Genomic DNA, 7,822 nt, shown 5'->3' on the forward strand with positions numbered 1-7,822 from the left:
CACAACACACACGCACACGGAGGTGCTCCACGTGGAACTGCTCTGAAACCAAAACACACGCCCCGTCGCTATTCTGCACCTTGGCAGAAAGGTCTGAGGGACCTGCACCTTCCTCCACTGCCCTCAGATTAGGATTCATGAATGACTCTCTGCCCGCTGGGCAGTGCAGGGCACAGACGCCGGCGGCGAGGGGAGAGAAGATCGACTCCAAACGACAGCCTCCCACCCACGCGCTCACCTCAAACACAAACCCCATTAGCTTTCAAAGGAAGGGGAAAGAGAGGTGGTGGTGAGTGGAGACGGTGCCGCCCCAACTAGGAAAGGGATGACAAAAATTAAGCTGCGCTCTCCGGTTTCGCCACCGCTCAGGCGCGGCACTCGGTCGGCAAATTCCCTAATGGCTCCAAGCTGTTCCGAACACTGTTTACAAAAGAAAGAAACATCTTGAAAGTGCTACTAAACGAAAGTTCTGGCTGCTGTGCGGCGCAAAATAAAACAAGCACACACACACGATCTACTTCCAAATCTCGCATAACAACGCTGAAGCAGCGAGCCGTTTCAAGTCCCGCAGCCGCCCAGACACCGCAGGCTTTGGAACGAGTAAACCTGCTCCCCACGGCCCCGGCCAGGTCCCTCCGTTTGGAGAAGTTATCATTCCTCCACGGCATCCGCGCCCCGGGCCAATGAACGCGAGTCCTCTGAAAAGGCGCCTCTCATTTCACAGACCCTGGCAAAAGGCAGGAGACATTCGGCCCACGCCACATAACTTTTAAAGTGGGACGGCCGCAGCTGAACAGCCCGGTTGGTGCCTCGAGATGAGAACACAAAGCATTAAACGTACACACGCACCCAGCACCGTGAAAACCCCAGGCGCCTGGGGCCCTCCATGGGACCCGGGTCAGCATCCTTTAGTCTGACTTATCTAGGGCGTCAAGGCAAAGTAACAAATGTCACAAGAAGGACGCAGGGGAGACGCAGGGGCTCGCGCCTCTGCAAGGCGGGGACGGAGTGCAGGTATGGAGCGGTGCAGCCTCTTCCGCGAGGGCTCCGCGGGGAAAGAAAGGCTCGGCAGGGACCTTCGGGGCGCCAGGGCGTCCTCCAGGGCAGAACACATCGCGGCACTCAGAGCGGCCCGGGCCCTTGGGCAGGGGGCATTCCGCAACGAAGCGCCCTCAGAGACCCCGGCCCCCACACACCTCCTCGCAGTGCGCCCACTGTCCCCAGCGCTTGACGCCCCCGGAGGAGCTGCGCGCACTTTCCGGAGAGAGTTTGCGGGATCCCTGAAACCTGGAGCCCGCGGGCCCCGGAACGGGGCGGGGAGGAGGGGGCGTCGGAAGAAGAGGCACTCACCTCCTGCCGCCCGGACCGTCTCGGGATCCCAGATTCAAGTGTCTCCCCCAGCAGCGGATCCGTGCGTCCGTATTTAGGTACTTATTCTCGTGCCTTCCAGTGTTGAAGTTTCCCCTGAACGCTGTGCCTCTGGTGAAAAGAGGACATCCCCTTCGGCCACCCCCCAACAAACAGCTTACACCAGTGGGGGAGAGACGGGGCGGGGGGAGAAGCCGGCTACGAGGGGGAGGAGGAAAGGAGAGGAGCCAAAACTCCGGATCGACGACAGAGGAAAAAAAAAAAAAAAAAGCGCGCGCCCAGCCACCGCGGTCCTCACTGCCCGGCTCTTCCCCAAGCTCTTTCCCGCTCCGAAAGGGGAGCGACAACTTCACGCGGCCCGGCTCGAAGTTTTGCGCGGAAGCCGGGAGCGGCAGAGCGTGAGCCTCGCCGCGGGCAGCCTCGCACTTGCGCGCGGGGCGGGGGCGGGGGACGCCGGCGCCCGCGGCCACTGGAGGCCGCCGGGGGGGGCCCCCCCCGGGGCAGGCAGCGGGGGGCGGCGGCGCGCGGGGAAGCGACTCCTTTTTATTCGACCTGGAGCGATTGCCTGTTGTCATCGTTTGCGGTCCCGCGTGGGGACCGCTCGGGGCCCTGGGCGTCCCCAGTGGCGCCGCGGTGATCTCTGCGCCCTCCGCGCCGCCCCCACCCCGCCCCCACTGGCCTGGCGCCGGCCGCTGCCACCTCCCGGCGGAGGGGAGGGACCCGCGGCCGCACTCCCCTCCCCGGACCAGGGAACGGCTCAGTCCCCACCTGCTTCGGCCCGGCAGCCCCCAAGCTGTCTGTAACTCGGTCGCTACCAGATCCCTGGGTGTCGGCCACTGCGGGCTCCCTGCGAGACTCCTTTCCACTTACCCCAAGGGAGGAGAGAGGAGGGACTTCTCCTACTTGCAACCAAGTAAAGTAAAATCCACCCCACGTTGGACTGGGGAGCTTTCTCTGAAGGAAGGAAATACCCTTTTCGGTGAAGATGTATGCGAGGCACGAGTAAGCAGTCTGGGGATAGGTTGTGCTCGAAGGGCCTGGGCCCCTTCCAGCGCTGGACGTAGGTATAGGCATCCCTCCCAGACGCCCAAAGGTCGGGCTGCGACGACCAACTTCCAAGGCAGCGTCAGAGCTTCCCCAGGCACATTGCTGAAGGGACATTTCATGCGTAAGCCTTCTGCGCATGCAGTATGCACCCACATAGGATCTAATATTCTACACGCACACACGTGGATATCACAATCAGAGATGTGAGCAAAGTTGGCAATAAACAATACATACATTTTGTATCCATTTAATCACCTCTTAGCAAAACCTATTATCAATGTTAGGAATACCTTTTTTAATTGTCGTTGATTATAAGTGTTCTAATTTATTGAGGATTTACTGAGTGTCAGTCATTACACTGGTCACTTATGGTACATGTGAGTTCATGTAATTTTCACAACTCTATGGTGGTTATTTAATCCCGTACAAGAGATAAGGAAACTGAGGCCCAAAGAAACCTAAGGGATGTTCCCCAAGGTAAACCCAGTGGTCTCAAAACACAAAGCTTATGATTCAACAAGCAGCCACTTATACTGCCTTAGATGTGACCTGAGAGATTACAAGTTAACTAGTAGAAATTACTCCCAAAGAAAATTTAGTTCTAATATATTAACAACTGAATTATATTCTGTACAAAATTTAGAAAAAAATTTCACCCTCTGCTAGTCTTAAGCAATGGAACACCAACACTGTCAAGTTCAAACACAAAAACAAGTATTGAATACTTATAGTTTCAACTTAGTTTTGGATTAGTGGGGCATTATCTACAATTATTAATAGGCAATGGGAAAGGTGAGGTTGTAAATTTAAACTGATAAACGTGCTCACTGTTGTTCTCATCACTCACTGGGTGTTCTTTTCTGCAGATTTATTTGGGAGGGCTTAGGCACCGCCAGGCATGTTTCCTCTTCTGACGCTCAAGGTACAAAGGGTTCTGGCAGTGGGTTTGGCGCAAAGGGGATTTGGACCATGATCTAGAGCCACATTCCGGCCTGAAGAGGATGCCAGTTATTATACACTTAACAGGGAAATATAAATGGGCAGATTTAATTAACTTTGCAGGTCTTATTTTCCCCATTTTACAGATGAGAAAACTAAGGGCTTAGAATTTTTAGCAAATTGCTAATAAATGGCAGACCTAAGATTCAAACAGCTGCTAGCCACTGTCATGCTATTATTATTAGTGGTAGTAGTGAGAAAAATAGTAATTATTTTAGTACAGTTTATATGTTACAGGTAAAGTATGCAATTTAAGTGTTTTGTCAATCATTCACTGTCTAGGAATGCTCAGTGGCTATAGTAATTATCATGTAAAAATTAAGTACAATGCTGAATGTAATACTCTCCTCATAATGCTACAGATTTTTAAATTTCGTTTTGGTATGAAACATTATGTGTTAGTTTGACCTCTAATGAAAAGTGAGAAGATGTATAATTTGGATAAAATAAAAATTCATACTTTAGTGCAGCATATTGTTCACACAGTCTTTTTGCATGTTTCTTTACCCCCTTCAAAAATTATATTTTCAGCAATACTGATCTTGCTTTCAAGTTACTTTTCTCTCACGTAATTTTTTATAATCTACATAAGAATATGTTTACAGAAGTTATCTCCTCCCCAAAAAAAGAGAATCACATCACAACATCAGTTAACTTCTTATTACTACTTTCAAATCCAGTTACATAGCCTTAAATAAACATATATTACATAGATGCCACTAGGACTGATATAAAATCTCACATTTTCAGTCCACCTTTGAAATAAGTTGAGCACAAGAAATTTAAGAATTTTAAGGTTGTATAGGCAAAAATGTATTGCATATTTAGACAAGGCATTATTTCCAGCATTTCTACTGAATACCACTTTTATAATTATTGCCATATCACCTTTAATATTATTGACTCAATATTATTCTTTAAACAAGCTATTTTTATTATATAATTTTACATGATAAAGGAAACTTTTTATCATCATCATAAATGGAAAACCAATATAATTTGCCACAAATAGAAGATGACCTTGCAAATAAGTCTTTATTATAGAAATAAAAATTATCTTGTACCACCTAAAATTATCTGACACACCAGTCTGAGAAACACTCACTTAAAGAATTATACTCCTTATGTCCCCTGGGCTTTCCAAAACAAATTTTCCAACCTTCCATTTCCATTACTGTAGAGAAATGTTGAGTCCAAAATTCTTTTAGGTATGGCATTTAAAATTATGGTATTAGTCAACTGTTGATTTCCGTGCCTAAAATATACTTGAAGTATCCGAAACTGAAGTGTCTTAAAATTAATTTAATTCTTTTTTGAATTTTATTTTTTTACACAGCAGGCTCTTATCAGTTATTTATTGTATCCATATTAGTGTATATATGTCAATCCCAATCTCCCAATTCATCCCACCACCACCACCCATCCCCGCTTTCCCCCCTTGGTGTCCATACAGTTGTTCTCTACATGTGTCTCTATTTCTGCCTTGCAAACTGGTTCATCTGTACCATTTTTCTAAACTTAATTTAATTTTTATTATCTTTCTTCCTAGTAAAATTCAAACAATTCATAAGCCCACAATCAAAAAGCAAATTACTCTCATGGGAGATCAGAGCAGCTACTCATTACCTTCTGCATTGTTACTCAACAAGCACTTAGTCTTAGGACTTAGCCACTGAAAAAGAAACTTAAACTGGTAACATCACGAAGTGGCAGCATCTATTGGCGCAGTCTGGTACTGCAACAAAGTTCTACAAGGCAATGAGAAGGAGAGGTGAAAGTAGATCAATGGAGAGGAGCTAAAGAGCCTGAAAGGATATGTAGGGAGGAAAATTCTGAAGTCAGAAATCTGCTGGAAAATTCTGGAAGTGATTCAGAAACACTAGCAGGTCCGATATGACATGAATCAGACCATCAGAATATCCATGAACGTTCAACTTCATCTAAGAAAGGACATTGGTTGTTGGGGGGAGAAAAAAAAATGTGACTTTATAGTGAAAATCAGTGGAAATAAAGGACTCACGTATTAGCAATTCCTTTAGCCAACCCCTCCTGCAGTTATCATCTACTATTTATTTTGAAAGTGTGCATGGCCCCTTTTTGGCATTGGTTAGTGTGTAAGTCAAACAAACGAAGCCCTCTAAGAGCTCACAATCCAAAACTCTATTTTTATTTTAATTTTATTTTAAAGTAACCTTAAGGGAAAACCTTTCCATCACTTTAGTAAGAGCAAACTTGAGGCTAAAAAATGGAATAAGACTATTACTGAACACAAGTTCATGTGCCCGACATCAAACTAACCAAAGCATCAGAGTTTGGAGTAGAGAAAGGGTTACTCCAGGGCCAAGCAAGGAGAAGGCGTGCTTTGGAACCTCAGGAAATGTTTTAGGAGACTGAATGAAGCCTGATTCCTACAAACAAGAAGCGGGGGACACGGAAAGGATTTGTACCCGGGAGTGCACCACAGGGTACTGCTCGGTCCTCAATCCTACATTCACCAAAAAAGAAGCCAGAAGACTGGATGCTTGTAGAAATAATCCTCAAATAGATCTCTTAAATTACTCATTTTTGGTACCTTCAAAGTCCAGCTGGAAGTATACACAATTCTTAAAAAATAAAGTCATTTGGTTGTCTCCCAATAAATTCTAAGCCCAACCCTTTGAGTTTTGGGAGAGTGGACTTTTAGAGGCCAGTATCAATATGAACTAGGTTTAACACTGTTTTCTCTACTACTCTGCCAATGACAGAGCAAATGAAGATAAAATATGATTGCCCAGGAATCTAAAGTGCTGTGCTGTTGGTTTTCTAAAAATCTATAAATAAACACACTTTCTGAGTAATTTTTGTGCAAACAGATCAAGCTTAAAAAGGTTTTCTACTGGTTAGTGAAAGTGAAGAAATCAGATCTGCGGGGGACCTGTTGGGTCATTCTCTTCTGCCCAGCTCTCTGCTAAACTTCCTCATTCTTGGCTGAGTCTCTAAAGAAAAGGAAATGCATACTCTCTGGGAGACAGCTTCATTATATTTACTCTTCAATTCTCTCTTGAAATTTTTTCTCAAGTCAAATCCTTTTAGTGCCATATTATGCGATCCTACTCTATCTTTCGTGTTTACACCCAACCTTCAGATGTTTATAAACAGATATCATGCCCACTTTTAGTCATCTGTTAGCCACGTTAAACAAATGTAAGGCCTTTTAATCTGATTTCAGTTCAGTCTCTCCAAGCCCTTAATCATTCTTATTGCTTGTCTCTGAACTATTTCCAGTTTCCTAGATGTTCATTTTTGTTAGGGGTATCCCACATTGAATGCGTTATTACAGGTGTGGTCTCATTAACATAGTAGAATAAATCCTACGTTTTTTTTCTTCTGTGGCACTATGTTATGGCTTCCCTGCAAATTCCCGCCAACTCATGCTACTTTCATATTCTGACAAACTTAGTGTAATTTTTTTCTCTATTTTCACCTCACATGGTGTTTCTTTTAGCATACTATAACAATCCTGATTTCCCTTCCAGTACTTCAAAAGCAGTTTTAAATGATAGCAGTAGTCAAAATATGAACAAGATCACTTTGTTGTCCTTTTGGCTTCATTGGTTTGTAACTATCTACATTTCAAAATAGGAAATATCCAATTAATCTCTTTTTTATACAACTATCATATGTATGTATGATACGTATCTGCTTGTGAAAAATGTCCACTGATTATAATTTGAAAGTCCCCAAATACACAATTCAATCAGGAAGTTTACTTTATGGATGGCAAATAAATTGACTTGACAATTCTAAAATAATGCATATTATAATATCACTGAAAAGTATAATGAAAGCTTTGTAATGTCCATTCTTTCCACTATATTTTATAGCACATTTAGAAACTATTTACACAATGTTTTTTAATTTGAGGCATATATTCTCAGTACCAACTCCAACACCCATTAAAATGACTGTTCTGTTCATCTGATTTCTTTATTCTTCCACCAGCCCTCTCAAAAATAGTGGTCAGGGGCTTCCCTGGTGGCGCAGTGGTTGAGAGTCCGCCTGCTGATGCAAGGGACACGGGTTCGTGCCCCGGTCCAGGAAGATCCCACATGCCGTGGAGCGGCTGGGTCCGTGAGCCATGGCCACTAGGCCTGCGCTTCCGGAGCCTGTGCTCCGCGACTGGAGAGGCCACAACAGCGAGAGGCCCGCGTATCGCAAAAAAAAAAAATAAAATAAAATAGTGGTCAGGACTAAGTCCATCTACTTGCAGACCTAGTAAATCCTAGAAATCTGACTTCCACTTCCACCCCTTTATTAACCTCCATTTCAGAAGGCTGGGAAGCCTCACCTGCAGGTCCTGTTGGCATCCCAAGCCAAACATACTCCAAGCTGAAGGTGCCAGCCCAGCCTCTCCCACCAGCCTCTCCCA

General features: G+C 45.2%; 1 protein-coding gene across 1 annotated transcript in view; it reads right to left on the reverse strand.

Moving 5' to 3' along the window:
- The window catches only part of EYA4 (EYA transcriptional coactivator and phosphatase 4), a 261,282-nt gene extending 259,533 nt beyond the window's left edge, over positions 1 to 1,749 (reverse strand). Inside the window, exon 1 of the mRNA XM_027079485.1 lies at positions 1,351 to 1,749. The gene's annotated coding sequence lies outside the window, so the exon portion shown is untranslated. The remainder of the gene's footprint in view (positions 1 to 1,350) is intronic.
- Between the last annotated feature and the right edge of the window lie 6,073 nt (positions 1,750 to 7,822).

The sequence above is a fragment of the Aethalodelphis obliquidens genome, unplaced genomic scaffold (assembly GCF_003676395.1).
Source record: "Aethalodelphis obliquidens isolate GAN/ISIS:26980383/991018 unplaced genomic scaffold, ASM367639v1 scaffold3, whole genome shotgun sequence".
NCBI lineage: Eukaryota > Metazoa > Chordata > Mammalia > Artiodactyla > Delphinidae > Aethalodelphis > Aethalodelphis obliquidens.